General features: G+C 36.4%; 1 protein-coding gene and 1 long non-coding RNA gene across 11 annotated transcripts in view; one reads left to right on the top strand and one right to left on the bottom strand.

The window, feature by feature from the left end:
- The window catches only part of BNC2 (basonuclin zinc finger protein 2), a 433693-nt gene that overhangs the window by 119451 nt on the left and 296848 nt on the right, over positions 1-17394 (top strand). The gene's annotated exons all lie outside the window — the stretch shown is intronic.
- The window catches only part of LOC144614177 (uncharacterized), a 42333-nt gene that overhangs the window by 20182 nt on the left and 4757 nt on the right, over positions 1-17394 (bottom strand). For both annotated transcript variants that reach the window (XR_013551761.2, XR_013551762.2), the window contains exon 2: positions 14535-14644. This is a non-coding gene — a long non-coding RNA (uncharacterized LOC144614177). The remainder of the gene's footprint in view (positions 1-14534; positions 14645-17394) is intronic.

The following is a 17394-nucleotide window of genomic DNA, read 5'->3' as shown; positions in this document are numbered from 1 at the left end:
ACGTCTTTGTTATGGTTCAGATATGGCAAGATATTAGGCTTTCTTTTTTCTTTCTCTTTTTAAAAAAGATCGTTGAGACTTTGTTTGTTTACTTGATGGTATGGATGTGTTTCGAGAAGGATAGGAAAGAAGGAAAGTGTACAGATTACTTTATGACTTGTAATTTTTTTCAACCTGGTGATTTGAGAGGCTGTCTTTGAAATGCATGATTGCCAAGTAATTTGTAAAAATGACTTGTTCTCTGAGACTACATGAGAATTTTAGTTCTAAGATGAAACTGCTAATTCACAGCTTCAGTCAGCTGGTTATTTTGTCTCCAGCAGCATGAAACATCTCATTTGACTTACTGCTGCCCCCCAAACACATTGACTTCATCGATCAGTTGTTTTAATATTGTGAAGACACAGTCTTTAATGTGCCTGGAAGCTGCAATTTCAGGTGATACTTAATTGTATTTAAAGCAGTACACTTGGCACTATCTGTCTAAGATGGAAGTGCATTCATTTGAAAACACCGCACCCTCCTATTTTTCCTAGTAGTTTGTATTTGTTTATCACGTTCAGGCATGAGTTAAACAGAATGTAACAAAACAAAAAGAGCCAAAACAACTTAACCTCTGAAATGTTAATTCCTTTCCATTTAGGGTTTTTGTTTGTTTTTTGTTTTATTGTGGTGTGTTTTTTTTCCCCCAACAAAATGTGACAAAATAAAAAGTTTGTCATCTGTTGTCTTATTTCTTAAAAGATCTAATTTTTAAAAATTCTTAGAAATACCACACAGCAGTTAATAACTTGTTTTCATATAGACATGTGTCATAGTACATTAAAATTAGATCTTTTAGTGATCTCCTCAGACTAGAAACAATCTTAACATAAATTCATTAAAAAAATACATAGGTATACACACATACATAGTATGGTGCTTGGGAGTTACTCTTGATTGAGTTAATATTTCTAGAAAAATTGTTATGATTTTTCTGTGATTACTTGTATGCTGTCTGGACAAATGACTCCTTAGTATTTAATATTTATTTATCTTCATTTTGAGAAAAATAAATCTGTAGTACAAGGAAAACTAAGAGATAGGGGGATGTCTGGAAAGAGAACAGAAATGGACTTTCCTTGAGAGATTTCATTGCTGATCTCTTAGATGTGCTGCATTTTCCTTGAAGGCATTTGCCACTTTTATGCTAAAGAGACCTCAGAGGAAGATTGAGCTCTGCTCTTTCTCACAGAGCACTGCAGTGCTCACAATGTACTAGGTATCTTTACCAAGTTTAAATGCAAAGGGAAAGAATATTTTACCAGTGAGTTCATAGTTCTGGATTTAGTTTTGACCTTATCGGTGTTTTAAACTTTTTCTTTTGGGGTTACCTGAGAAAACTTTAAAAATGATAACAAATTGGAACTTAAGAAGGCTCATAGTTCAGGGATGGCAAATATGTTTCATCTTGTGTGTGAATTTTGACTGACTGGAGGGGAGTGCTTTGAGAGGGTGAGGTGGGTGAGGGGGATAAAAATGTTTTGTCCTCAATTAGCAATGCTTGCCATAGCTACTGGGTTAACAGTCAATGGAATCGTGGCCTGAATTTCACTCCCTAATATATAAACCCCTGAAAGTTACTGTAATTCTTCATTTATTCATCATGTGTTCATACATTCAACCAATCTTAAACATCCCTGAATATAAGGCAGTGTGCCAAACATGGTAAGAATGTAGAAGTGGAACAGATGTGAATTTAAGTCTTAATGGGTGGGAGCCTTACTTGTTCATTAACAAAAATGTGAAATGTGGTAGGCAGCAATTTTGGAGAGACTATTATGGTCCAAATCAGAAATACTGAGTTCTAAGCAAGAGGGGTATTCAGTTGCAGAAATCTGGCAGTTTCTAAAGCTTCTTTGAGAGATAACTTATATTTACTGATTAGGTATGCTGGCATTCTGGAGGGATACCCATGCCCATTTGTCATGGATAGATGATTGCCTTATCAAATGTATAGGCTCTATGTGACATTTTGATAGTGAAAGGCAAATGTAGAGGTGCTATAAGGGAAATATCAGTCTGTAGGTGAGTGGTGACACCATATGCTGTTGGATGAGATGCGAACCAGAAATACATGGTAGAATCAAGGATAGAGCATAATTTTAGTGTTTACGCATTTAATAACTTCCAAATATCTTTAGGTAGAAATATTTTAACTCTATAGTACATATATGTGCAAAATACCAAATTATATATAATGCATAGATTAAGTATTCGTCTTAGGAGGTCCCTCCACCATTTTTTAACTGGAAGTCTTCAAATTATCTGACTCCTTCTTTTCTCTGAAAGTTGAAATTTATTAAGCATCGATTTTAAGATTTTTTAAAAAACAAAACAACTAAATTGTGTTTTTGTTTCTCACTGTCACTCAGTTTAGGTCTTCATATTCTGTGATGTGCTGACCATTTTCTTTTAGTGTTCCACTATAGGGTCAAGTGTAGTGTAAACAGATACAAAACCTACAAACTTTCTTGCCCTTGGAACTTACATTCTTGAATACAACACAAATCTCCTGATTGAATTATCTCAGCCTCTGAACTTTCTCTTTTCTGATACCTCTTGCATACTGTTCTTAGACAAAAGAAAACTTCTATTATTTAACTTTTCTGTTCAGGAACGTAAAGCCTCAATTTCAAGGCCTCTGTAGCATGCCTGTGTATTTTCTTTCTAAACTCCTCACTTTCTAACATTCTTCATGTACCTAAGGAATGGTGCTTTTTTTTTTTTTTTTTTTTTTTTAGTTTATTTAAATAAATAAATAAATAAATAAATAAATAAATAAATAAATGAGTGAACAGAGCAGGGCCAGATAGAGTGGGAGAGAGAAAGAATCCTAAACAGTTTCCCTTCTGCCGGCACAGAGCCAGATGCGGGGCTTGAACTCATGAACCGTGAGATCATCACCTGAGCTGAAATCAAGACTTGGACGCTTAACCGATTGAGCCCCCCAGCCGCCCCAAACAGTACTTTCTTACCCTTACTTTTATTCATGCTTCTCTACTAATTTGGAATGTTCTGTTTGACTTTTGATATTCTCCTTAGCCCAAGAAACTCAACTCCTATCCTTTGCTTGATCAAATTATGCTCTTGGAAGCATTGTAGCCAATAACACAAATACTGATTTGTGGCACTTCTGCTTTGGTAAGAGAGAGCAGTTATTTATGTTTTATAAATACTCATCGGCTTATGTGTGATCTTACCAACTACACTATAAGTCAGGTGAAATTAAAAGACTTTTGTCTTCCATATTAAAACCTTAAAAATATTAGCACAGTTGAGAACCAGGAAAAGCAGTGCTTTTGAGTATCCTGAAGAGATGCAACAATGCATTCAAGCTTAGATATCAAACTTCTAAGAAAGTCATTTCCCCTACATTTTGCTTAGAATTTGAAAATGCTAAAACCATTTTTTGTTTTCTTAATTGCTAATACATAAAAATTGCCAGAAGTGAGAAAAGAGTACATAAGTGTGTACAGAGAAATAGATCTCCCATTCCTACTCAGAAGTAATTTCTATTTACCAGATTTTTAAAAGTATTTCCAGGGGCATCTGGGTGGCTCAGTTGGTTAAGCATCTGACTTTGATCTTATGGTTCTTGGGTTTGAGCACCACATCCAGCTCTTTGCTTACAGCTCAGAGCCAGGAGCCTGCTTTGGATTCTGTGTCTGTCTCTCTGTTCTTCCCCCACTCGTGTTCTGTCTCTCTTTGTGTCTCAAAAATAAATAAAACATTAAAAAATAAAGAAAGGTATTTTCAGAAATAGCTTAGTCTAAATATAGAAGTATTTATTACCCCTTCCTTAAGTTTTCTCTTTTTTTTTTTTTTTGTAATGTTTATTTATTTTGAGAGAGAGAGAGTATGAGTAGGGGAGGCATTGAGAGAGAAGAGAGAGGGAATCCCAAGCAGGCTCTATGGTGTCAGTGCAGAGCCCCACAGAGGGCTCAAACTCATGAATGGCAAGATCATGATCTGAGCTGAAATCAAGAGTTGGACACTTGGGACACCTGTGTGGCTCAGTCGGTTGAGTGGCTCTTGGTTTTGGCTCAGGCCATGGTCTCATAGTTTGTGGGTTTGAGCCCCAGGTCAGGCTTTGTGCTAAGTGTGGAGCCTATTTGGGATTCTGTCTCTGCCCCTCCCCTGTTCACCCTCCGTGTCTCTCAAAATAAATAAAATAAAATAAACTTAAAAAAGAGTTGGACACTTAACTGACTGAGCCACCCAGGTGGCCCTTCTCTTTTCTACTTTTAATATGAGTGGGAGTTTACCATATTTACTATTTTGTGTCTGGCCTCTTGTGATTTATTTGGAGATGTTCCTCATCAATACTCATAGCTTTATATCATTTTTGTTGACAGCAGCTTAATATTCCTTTGAGAGGTTCATGGTAAAATCAGACAGCAAATTCTAGAAGTGTGAAAAAGGCAGATATTGAGATATAAGAAGTAATTATTTTGTAGCTAACTACAAAAGGACAAAATGATAAATTTTTAAATTAAAAAATAGAGTATTTCCAGAGATTCTTTTTTTTCCTCCAAGAGTAAACAGAGACCCCATAAGCCCTTAGAAGCCCTGAAGGTACCACTACATTTTAATTTGATGTTCAAAATGAAAAATTTTAATTATCAAGAATTACCCTATTTAAAAAAACAAGGTATATATACAACACCTTTTAAGAAAATTCTTAACCTAAAATTGCAGAAACTTTAGAAGGCATTGCAGGATATTGGGATGTGCACATATTTTGAACTCAGACCAAATTGGTTTTGAATCCCCACTTTGACACTTAATATGAGACCTTAGCCAAGTGACTTAACTCTCTTAGCTTCAATTTCCTTATTGGTAAAATGAAAATAATAATACCTATCTCATAGGACCTGTGCAGAACAAATGAAAAAGTAGTTTATTCTCTTCTTGGCACACAACAGGTGCTCAGTAAATGTATGGTAACATCCCCCAGCCTCCTTGTCTATCCAGAACTATTAATTTCTTAAGGGCTCTGGATGCTGAGATCTTACTGTAATTGTATCTTTTGTAATATTCATCACAATGTGTTGTACATACTAAGCATTTCAAATTTCTGCACTGATTTATTTCCTCTCACTGTTTAGCGTCTGGTTTGGTTTTTTTCATACTCTGCACCCAAATCCCCAAATCTCTAGAAAGAAGTACAAAGACACATACATGATCACATGTACCATATGAAGATGCCCAATAGGCAGATGTCAGAATCTCAACCAGTGATGTGCTTGTAAATGTTTAAAAATGGTTTATCGGGCAGGGGAGCTTGGATTTGTAGCATTTGCTGATTGCTGTGGTATAAATATTCCCACCATGGCCGATTTCAAGTTACCAGGGTGAAGTCAACTGACTTGTAAAATTCCTGAAAGTTTAATAGTCTGTTCTTACAAGTCAGTGGAGCAGCTGTCACATGCTGCTAGATTTCTGGACCACTGCTTTGAACTCTGATGTAAAAGCAGTTAGGGAAGCCCAGGGCTCAAAAAATGGTTCATGCTGTACCACCATCATTTTTTTTCCCTCTTCCTTGTTTATATAGTAAAGGAGTAGGAGTAGATCAGTTCTCTAAACATTTTTGGCACAGCATTTCAGTTCTGTGACGGTATCTCAGACTACAGAGGCCAAGGGTCCCAAGCTTTGTGCTTTTTTTGTCCTACATATTTAGTGTGAATTTCTTTTTTTTAAAGGTCTCTACTGGTTAAAAGTGTTTGAGTTTGAGAACCACTGGTACTTAATAGCTCTCACAAAGCCTGTGTCTGTAATTGTAGCAGAGGCTCTAATACAGTGACAGGTAATGGGTTTACTCACTGTATAATGTAAACATATATGTATGCATATATATAATATATATGTATACTATTTATACATAATATATATATTATATCATATAATATATATGTTAAACATATAATATATATGTATACTATTGTATATATGTATATATGTATATATGTATATGTATATTATATACATATCTATTATATATTATTCTATATATACTATACTATATATACTATATATTATGTTATACTATATTATATACATATCTATTATATATGTATAATATATACTATTATATATGTATCTACTGTAATATATATGTATACTAATATGTATACTATTATATACATGTATATGTATATACACTTGTGTATATATGTGTGTGTGTATATATATATTTAAGGCTGTGAAATGCAAAAGGGAACTTAATGAATTTGTGTTGTTTTTATAAGAGGTAAACAGAAAACAGTTTTGGTACCTTTAAAAAAAGGTATGACTTTCACTTATGTGTGAATGAATTCTCCATATAGATATGTCAGGTTAATGAGGTGTAACTTATAGCCAGGATTTACAACCTCAGATGGCCTTAATGGCCACGCAAATAATGGAATTGAGGTAAACAGTTGGGGTCTAATGTAAAGAGTGGTGAAGACTCTGCTCATCTGTGAATACATGCTGAAGAGAGTAGCTTCTGCTCCACTGCAGCAGAATGTTGTAATGAAGGGACACAGGTTTCCGTTGCTGTATCTTTAGTTCCCTGAAACTCCACCCTTTGCTTATTCCCATTCCATCCCCAGCAGCTGGAAAGCCAGACTTTAATTTAAAACTTCTTGATTTTTTTTACATGTTGGCCAATAATTAAGCGCACATACATGCATATGCATACACACTCATGTAGGAAGCCAAGCAAAACAAACTAGGCCTCGGGGCCAAACTTGGCCTGTGGGCTTATAGTTTGAAATCTCTTTATGCACATATGTATATGCAGCAACTAATATTTATTGAATGCTTATGTTCTAGGCACTCAGCTAAACTTTTTGCGCTAATCGAAATATGTAATATTCACAATAATTAGGTGAACTATTATTTTTTTTTATACTTGAGGAATTTTGGCACTTTGAGAGGCTAAGTAACTTGCCAAGATCACATATTTTTTAAAAGGTTCCACAGGTATTCAACGTCAAGTAATCTGACTGTAGAACTTTGGGACTTAACCACTGGGCAAAACTGACTCCATAGATGGCTCTCTTTCCTACATATGCTATCAGCACGCACACAAAACATAAATAACTGAATGTAAAGGCTAAGTAGAGATTATTGTCTGATGTTAGCTCATCTGTGTGCAGTGATATGGTTTGTGCATATGTGTGCTTGATGTGATAAAGCACAGGAATGCTATATGCTTTCACACTTTATAAGATTTTTCTGATAAAGCTTAGTGAGGCCAGTGTGTAATTTCACAGGGAGTTTATATTTCTCTATGTTACAAACTAGACATCCTGAGCTGTGGGGCCAACATTGTCTCTGTCCAAGGGCAAAAGTTCCCTCACTTCTCATTGCCATAGTTAAACCCCACCCATGGAAATGCTCCAAGTCCTGAGTGATGATCACTTCCTCTGGGCAAGGGTATGTAGAATAAAAGTAAATCTAGCAGGAGGAGTAAATCCCAAAAGACAGAGATAAGTACTTGAGGTCAGAGACTGCATCTTTTATAGTTTGTCTACATACCAAACTCATTAATATGAATAATCATCTGAGCTGTAGTGGTTGTGGTAGCAAAAGTAATACAAGAAACAAGTCTTGTCTTACACTTCTACATCAACTCTTCATTATTTCTAGGATTTGGGTAGATCTTTGAGAAAGTGATGTAAAATCAGGTCTCTGCCATATTTCTCCTTTATTTCTACTTCTTTTTCCTTATCCACATAAGATGTTTTTCAACCTTAAAAACTCCAGCCTATAGGGGTAAAACCATAAGACTCTAGGAAGAAAAATGAAAACAGTGTGTGAGAATCTATATATTTATCCGTTTAGGTTTTTCCCCTGGGAGATTTTGGAACACCATTAGACACTGTAAACCTCTTTATGGTTTATTCACTCGGTGTGGAATGGGAGAGAAAAAAAGCCAGTCCCTCTGGCAGTATTCTTCCCAACACTCTATACCCATCATGTGAATGGAAAGAACCCAAAACCTTCATTTTCAGAACTGTATCTCAGCCCCTGGCTCCTGGAGAAAACCAGTGTGGTTCAGATGTGGGATGGGAAGAGTGGTTTGCATTGGCACCAGCCTTGCGGGTGCTTTGGGGCTGGAGTACACTCAGCTGTGGGTTACAGATGCTTGATCTCCAGTATTAATGTGGCCAACATGTGAAACCATGGCACCCACAATACTACACAAAGGTCCACGCCTCTGATAGTTTGGGAAATAACTCCCAGCTGAAGAATTCCTTCATGAAGGGCTGGAATACATTCTTGAACAGAAAGTCCTTTTCCAGAGGGATAAAATCAATCAGGAAAGAGGGGCCTGATGATGTTGGATTGGGCATCAGGACTGTATCATAGGTTGTCTATGGTCTTGGGAGCTTTAACTGAAAATAGAAAAAAAAAAATCCTACCCTAAATGTTGGATTCATGAATGTTCAGTTCCATGCCATACATGTAGCAGACAGCTTGTGCACTTAAACCATTATATAGTTTCTTTGGAGATGTCAAGTGCAAACTGTTACTGGTGGATGTCATCTGGCATGATTCAGGGCACGTTTGAAATGTTTCCACCAATTTTTATTTTCCTGAGCCGTCTCCAAGGTTGGTAAGATTAGATAAAACTATATAGAAGAGAATGGAGAGGGGAGGATAGGGTTGGGTTGTGTTCTCTGTGTAAATTCAATCACCAAGACTCTTTTCAGGGCACGGAATTTATGTCTCTTCTCACCCAGGAGACCTGTGCTTCCTTCTAATGGTACACTTCAGAGAGCTGGATATTTCCATTCCCCCACTCAGGTAGTGTGCTAGTTTTCTCATTCAGGTACAATTTCTAGTGAAATAGTAGTTTATAAGTATTCAGAAGTTAGTTTATTGACTCTTATTGCACTTCTGAGCACCTAATAAATAATTTATTAGTCTGATGGATATGTGGCTACCTAACTATGGGGCATGAAATATGCACTGTTTTTCTAATACACTGTAGGGAGACCTGTTTATAAAGTATTTAGTATTGGTTTTATAATGCACCGTTGACAACAGGAGACCACGAAGCTCAAAGATCAATCTCATTTTGGCCCACAGTATTAATGCTGCTTTATAAAGCTTTATGACAGGTCACTTAGACAGTGGTCCTCACAGAGAGGACTCTGTTAGGTAGGCAGGCTGTAGTGGTTGCCAGTGCAGCAGATGAATGTCTTTGTCCGAGTCCCTGAGGTGACTGTTTGGCGATTGCTGATGTTGGCCAGGTGATGGAACTCATCATTTCCCTGCTCTCTAGAGAGATCCTGGACTCAGAGTGCCCAGTTCTGCTAATGCAGCCCTCACTAATTGTGCAGAGGGTTGGTGTGACTTTAGACCACAATTGCAGTCTTGGAGATAAGAACCAGGCAGTAAGTAGTGGAGCTTAGCTCTCCTCAGCTTTGTCTCATTTGTTAATGAAGTGACTTTCTTCCACATCTCCTGCTCCTTCATGCAAATCACATATGTGACATAGCATAAAGATTTTCAATTTTTGTTTGCTTTGGGAAATTTCATTAGCAGTACATGTACAGACATTTAAAAAACACTACATAGTAAACACCTAGAATCAAGGGACAGCTAAGTAAAGTGTCAAGTCAATTCTCAGTGTTTTTCTTTATAAGAATTATGTGCTAAAGGAATGCCTTATAAGGGCAGTGATTTACAATGTACTGTTGCCTATTAGGGTGTTTGTTTTGGAGCAAGGCATTTACCAGTTTTGAATTAAGAACTCCTTCCTGGGGGCGCCTGGGTGGCCTAGTCAGTTAAGGGTAGGACTTCCGCTCAGGTCATGATGTTACGGTTTGTGGGTTTGAGCCCCACATTGGGCTCTGTGCTGACAGTTCAGAGTCTGGAGCCTGCTTCAGATTCTGTGTCTCCCTCTCACTCTGCCCCTCCTCTGCTCATACTTTGTGTGTGTGTCTCTCTCTGTCAAAAGTAAATATTTAAAAAAAAAAACACAAAACTCCTTTCTGGTTCTAAGTATTCTGCTTCCCAAAGTGGGAAGTCTGAACTACACTTCTTGAATCCAGTCTGCTTGCTTGTAATTTCTCGAGATTTTTCGGGAACCAAGGCTTGAGTCCCTTTTGCTGTTTGCCATTTCTTTTATTCATTTCTCATTGATTCACTTTCATTTTATCCTCTCCAGTTGGACCAAACTCTTTCTACCTTCTGGTCTTTTATTTATCCTGTCAGTGTTTTCTGTGATGATCACTTCTTTTGTGCAGATGTCATTTATTGAGCATTTACTGTGTGTTAAGCATTCTGTTAGGCCCTGGATTACCAAAGGTAGATAAAACTCTTTACGTTTCAACAAATGTAGAATTTAGTTGGGGAGATGGGTAGTAAATTGGTTATCTGACATGAGCACTCTCAATACATATATTTTTTAACCACAGGATTTTTTTTTATATCTCTTACCTTTGGTTTCTGAAAAAAAAATTTCCCTCTCCCTTCAGGGGCACCCTTTTTATTTATAGTCTTGATCATATTCTCTCCTAGGACCCTTTTATATCATTTTCCCTCTGGCTTAGATCTTCAATATCCTTTTCTCCACTGGCTTTGTCCCCTTTGCCTATGATGCACTCTTTTTTCCCCCCTGTAATGAGTAACAAACCGTCAACACACTAACACAGCTTCTCCCAGGCCCTGCAAACTTTTCAGACCACCTTTTTCTTACTTTACTTGCTTGCATTGCAGAATTGCTCCAGAATGTTTTACCTTTTCTGCGTCCTTGTCTTTATAATTTGCTTACTTCTTAACTCATTTACGATCCAGATTCTGTAACTTTCATACCAATTTGTGCATTAAGAGCTCTTTCTTGGGACACAAAATATAATTATAAAATATTACAACCACAAATATATCAAGAAGAATGGTATAATGAACACCCATTTGCCCAGGCAGAAGAACCTAACATGTAAAAATACATGTGAAGCCCCGGGTTACCATATCCTTTCTCCAATACCTACCCCCACATTCCAGCATTATTCTGATTTTGGTATTTATCATCCCCACCCATTGTGTTTTAAACACTCTTACTGTATTTACTACTACTTACTACTGTGCTTCGTTTCACTATACTCTAAATATAGCATTGTTTTTTTAAAAATCTGACCATCCTTTAAACTCCAACTTCTTGTCATTCAGAACATTGGGCAATCACAGTGCCCTTGTTAATGCTCCTTCTGTCTTCTTCCACAATAACCATAGGTGTCCCCCAAAATGCTGACCTTGGCCTTGGTTTACCTTTTGTGTTGCTTCTCTGTAGATGTCTCCAGATCTGACAACTCTAGCGTCAGTCTGTTTTCTGAACATTTCTAGTTGCCTTGTCATTAGTTTGATCTCCTGTTTCCCCACACAGAGCTCTAACTCAGCTTTCTACAAACTAGATCATCCCCATTTCTTTTGATTCTGCTACCATTTTCCATGCACAGAATATTGTAGCTTTAGTGTCATCTTTGTTCTCATTTGTTACCAACATTTTATCAGTCATTCTTGTCCCCTGGGTTTTATCTCCACATTGTATCTGCTCTTTTTTTTTTTTCCTGGCTCTAATGCCTGTAATCATTTTACCCAGATTATTATAATAGCTTCCTAATTGGTGTCTTTGCTTCTGTCTTTTCACACTTCAGTCTGTCTGTCATGCTGTTGCCAGATAAATCTTCTTAGTGTATACAGTAATGATCATACCGTGCCGCTGTTGAGAAGCTTTCAGCAGTTTTGACTGTTGGTGGATAACAGGATAAATAGCAACTCTTTACAGTGGAGTATAAGACCCTTCCAGTAATAATAGTTCCTATTGACCAGTCTGTCCCTTTCATTCATCATTGCTCTACACAAATCCTACCTTATCTTCAAGGCAAATTAGATCACTTCTCTAGGAATATTATTGGTTCTTCAATTCCAGCACAAATACTGCTTCTGCTTAGAAACTTTCTTTTACCACACCAGCTGGAAGGAATCTCCTTTTTCAAGTCATCTAGGATTCTGCTGCTGCTTCTCTTATCACATTCTGTTTTATTAAGGTTGTTTTTGTACATGGCTTATCTTCTGTACTAGATTGTAAACTTCATGTGAGCGAGGACTATGCCTTAACTTTCATGTTCCCTACACCTTCCTCTACTTGGCAAGTAGGGCTTTGATCAGTATTCTCTAGCAGTGACTAAAAATGTTTCAAATGACCTTCTTTATAATAAATGAAGAAAAAGGAGCAAGAAACTGAGCTATTGAGGGCAAAAGTGTATCCTTTATCAATTAGCAAATTATTCACGTGTTCCCACTTTGTTGCTTCCATTCTCCCCAGGGTTTGTTTATTTAACGGTTGGCTGCTGTCAGCCTTGGACACTAAAAACACTTAAAATGTGTTTGGGTAGTCAGAGGAGTATGCTATATTTGCAATTAAAAACAAACAAACAAACAAACCTGTCTTGATACACTCTGTGCCTCCAAGTAATACTATTTTGCAGGGTACATGTAATTTCCTTCCCAGTCTCAACAGGTACACTTTGTGCTCACCCCAAATTACCTATCCCCAAATAGTCATAATTACAGATCATAGGACAATCTCAAAGAGCAAAACTGGCAAGCATAATTCACGACACCGTGTTGTATATGATGTTCTTTTCTGTTTAAGCCATTTGGATATACTCACATTCTTGTACTGCCTAGTTAAGGTATCTCTCACCGAATTCTTTCTTCCACCCTTTTACTGCCTTTCACGTGTATCCTCATTCTGAAACTCAGATATTTACTTGATTCTTAATGCTTCTTACCTCTGAAGAAACTGTTGCAAACAGTACATTTAATGGCAGTTATTTGATTAATTTTTGATTGTGATAAATTACCTGATGGCTTTAGTCTCTTTTTTTTCTCCCATGGCGTTTTTTTTTCTTCCTTTTCTTTCTTTCCTATAGTTTTAATCTATTATTATTATTTTTGATAGTAGTGCCATTAACAGTAGCAGTAGTAAACTTTAAGAAGTGAAATATGCATTCAGAAAAGTGTACAAATCATAAGTGTATATAGCTTGATGGATTTTTACCAAGTGACCATACCCAGAACCACCAAGTAGAGATACAGAATATTACCTGTACCTTAGAAGCTTTTGTTGTGCCTCTTGGCAACCACTACTCCCCACCGAAGATCAGTTCTATTCAGACTTAAGATCCTGTTCCTATTTTTAACGTGCTCTACTGAGTTTCTGATATCTTCTGGGTTTCTTAATTTGGAAACCATTTCCAGGTTCACTCAAATTTATTTCAACATGTTTCTATTTAAATATGTACGGATATAACATAGTCTGTTGTTTTACAAAGATTTTGGAACTTCAGGTGTATTGGTATTGCACTTTTTAAATTTGTTTTCTAGGTTTGTGAATTTCATGTAAGTGGGTACCATCAATAGAGTTGCTTTATTTCTATGATAATTCTAAAAAGCAGTGTTGGATTTCCTGGGTATCTTTGAGTCTCAATCTTCCTTCCTGACAGTAATTTAAACTATTATTAGGACATCTTCAGTGGGGCTGCAAGCTTCTCTGTCCACAGACTTTACAAGGAAGTAAATAAATTAATACTATCTTTACATTCCTTGCAACTTCTCATGGTGATATAGAAGTAATACTCCACTAGATGCTCCCCGGCCTGTTTTTTAATACTCATTTAAGGAAACACATCACTGGTTCTTTCCTCTAGGATATTTTCTCATAAAACATTGACTTTAGCTTATGGTGGAAAGAAGCCACTGTCAGTTTGACCTGACAGAAAATGTATGAAGTTACTTTTTTGTTTTGAAACCAAAACAGGATAGGTAAAATGTTTGATCTTTTGGAAGTTTAAGATTTGTGCTTACCTCAAAATGCTTTTGCATTTGCAAATGTCTCGATTGTAAGTACTTATCATTTCCCTAATATTTTATAAACTACTTCATCTACCACAACCTACCCAAATCTTTTAATTTTTAAATTTTTCACAGTGTATCAAGGGATTATGGCGTTCGGATATATACTTGATATATTTTTCTGAAACTGAGCCCCTGATTAGGCTGTCAGCAGATGCTATATCACATTGATTGCTCTAGTTGGTACAGAGACAAGTGTCAACCAGAGCAGTTTCTCCCTTCTGCAAGAATAATAATAATAATAATAATAAAAAGATGCAGCTTTTAGGTGTTGTTTGCTTATAGGGAATATTTATGCCACTGTTTAAAGTGATTTAAATTTTGGTCATATTTATATTTTTCTTAGGCGTGCTTTCCTTTCTTGGTCTGAGGTCACATAATGATGTTTTCAGTTCACAAGCTTTCTCCCTCAGTGTAAATGATCAATTTTCTTTTTGGTACGGCACTTATTATTATTATTTCTTGTCACATGCTCTGATGTGGTATTCCTGTGAGTAAACACCAGAGCATTTAGCACCCACAATGCTTTGGCCAAAAACAAACCAAAAACCAAAGGCATGACTGCATGTCTTACTTACAATTTGGACCATGATCTTGTCCCCTGAAATCTTCAGGCTATTCTGGCTGAGTTTCCTATATGTTGAAATGCCCAGCCAAGGCTGCCAGGAGCCATCTGGAGAAGGTGTAACTGTAAACACGAAGTAACATGTACAGTTTTAAAGCAGACTCTTCATAGGGGAGAGAAGAGACTGAGACTGGTCATCAGAGATAACAATACTTTTCTTCCTTCATCAGAATCTTTACAGATCCTTAACTGTATTTTGAACTAGTTAATGCATGAACTTATGTCCTTAGTTTTTAAGAGCATAAGCAATAGAATAGATATCTCCAAACAGGAAGACTTATAGAACATATAAGTGGATACTAGGTTAGATTCAGTAGTTGGCGTGTGTGATCATCTTTTTAACCTGGATTAAAGACTGCTACCTTAGCATGAAGGCATACTAGCCTTCATGTTTGGCTAGATCATCTAATAATTTGAAACATGAATGAAAACTGTTAACTTCTAAGAAAGAAAAGTTTTCCAGTTTTCTTAAAATTTAAATACCAGGATCCATGTAGTGTATTCCAGAAGTTTTTTTCATGATCATTAGATTATACTGCTATAGAATACTTGGCTGTTGAAAGAGAGGTGTTTTACCCTTTACAAGGCTACTAATGGAAGGAGTGTAGGAACCAGTGGAGAGTACAGGGATGTAGGTGTAAATGATATGTGAGTCCTAATTGTGAAGAAGGACACCTTAATGTATATTAGAACTCTACTTGAAGAGGTACTCCTTAATTTCTCTTCTTTCCTTTCCCCCAACATGCAGGCACAGCAGGGTAATATTTCATTGTTCTGTGTGGGTTTTTTTTTGGTGGGGGGAGGTGAACTTTTCACTGTCCTCCCATCAAATTACATATCTGACTCAAGGGAAAAGAGGCAGTTTCGATTATGATATAATTATTCACAAAAGGAAAGCCTCAGTTGGAATTATTGTTAGTTTTACTTTTTCTCTATTCTTTTTAGCAAGTCAAAAAATTTGATCCCTTCACCTAGAAAATGAAACTTTACACGATAAAGTAGGGATGGCAGGTTTCACAAGGCAGAAAGGTTGCTGTCAACTTTTTTCCTTAGGAATATGGAAATTTGGGTGGATTATCTGTTCAGAGGAGGTTTCCTTTATTAATTCTTTTTCCTTTTTTCACTTAAGACATCTGTTAACATTTCACACAGCCCAACAGATGTTGCAAAGCAAGTCCCATACTTTGTTCTCAAGAAAAATGACATTTCCTCAATTGGTTCCCCCCACCTCTGTGACTGGGCCCAGCCTGCTCTTTCTGCATAATTTGCATGTATTAAGTTATATTCCTTAATGCCATACGAATTTGTAGCTTCGGCATTATTTTTATATGGGTAAAGTCTGATTTGATCAGAAACTAGTTTACATGTTGCTTTAGAGTTAAGAGAGGCCATACATAACTTAAAAAAGTTTCCTTTGAGAATGGCAACCTAATTCCACATATAGGATCGGATAGCCAGTTAATAAAATATTTTTTATGTAAAGTAAATGAACTACAAAAGCTGGAGTTGTTTTGCCATAAGGAAGTGCTGATTGTCATGCGATGTGGAGCGTCATTTTTATTATTTTGGCAAGAACAGGGACAGTTTTGTCTTGACAAGCCATTAGATGAATACCAGCATGTGTCACATGAAAAACCACTGATCTTTAACCCAGCTCTGTACTTAACCAAGCCTTGAAAATGAATAGTGAATAAAAGAAGAGCAAAGGCCAGTTTACTGTCATTACAGATTACAGAATCTGTTAACAGCTGCTGAACGGAACCCAGGGAATTACAGGTATTGTTCCGTGAACCAGCAGAAGTCCTAGAGATGCATGTTATACTGTGTATATAAATTATATACATTTATTTGATATTTGCTCAGGATTTACATTGCTGGGAACATAACTAGAAAAAATGAAAATCCTTGAGTACTTTCTCAGTATACTAAATGCATGCCTGTATCACAAAACCATATATATTTACATATAGCTGTCTCAGTGAGGTTTCCCTGTCCCCCAGTTATAGAACTTATTTTAATAAAGCAATGTGCTTTTAAGAAATCATCAGTAAGTATTAAGAAATAAAGAAAATATCCCCACACCAAGAAAAAAAAAAAGACCCAGAAACATACATGCAAAGCAAAATCCTTTGTTCATTTGTTTCTTCAAGTGTTCATTGTGGCTGATATATTTTTTTTAATAGAGGGAAGAACTTAAATCTACCTCAGTACCCAAATATTGAAAAGATCAGTAACATTTTAAACAGTCAGTTGTGGGAATTATTGCTTACAGAGCTAACAAGAAAGAACACACTTTCTTACTCTGCTGGTGGAATTGCATTGTGCCTCCCTATAGTCTTGTTATCCCATACTAACTGAAATGCAAATTCTTTGCAACTAATTGGATCTCATTGAGGGTACATGCACAGTATGTAGTTATATGCAAAAAGGTTTTAAAAAATACAATCTCTGTAATTACAACTTTTAATTACTATCTAAAACATTGGCATCTATAGTATAGGTTTAGAATAGATGTGTGTCTAACTTTTTACAGATTACTCAAAAACGTGATCTATGAAATGCTTAATAAGGTACCAGCTCAAAAATTAGAGGAAAAATGTTTACAGCAACCTATAAACTGGATTTTAATAAAGTCCTGTGAAAATAAGGACTTTTGTTTTGAAGTTTAGAATTTAGTGTCTTAGAGCCAGTACACTAAAGTCATGTTAATAGTGTAATCCTTTTCTTGGAACATTTTAAATGTTAAAACAACATAAACATCAGAAATCACTTCTAAAAATTGTCGTCTTTTTGTTTTTTCCTTCGGTTCTCCA

Source organism: Panthera onca, chromosome D4 (assembly GCF_046562875.1).
Source record: "Panthera onca isolate mPanOnc1 chromosome D4, mPanOnc1 haplotype 2, whole genome shotgun sequence".
Lineage (NCBI taxonomy): Eukaryota > Metazoa > Chordata > Mammalia > Carnivora > Felidae > Panthera > Panthera onca.
The sequence above is the reverse complement of the archived record's forward strand: the minus strand, read 5'-3'. Positions and strand labels throughout refer to the sequence as shown.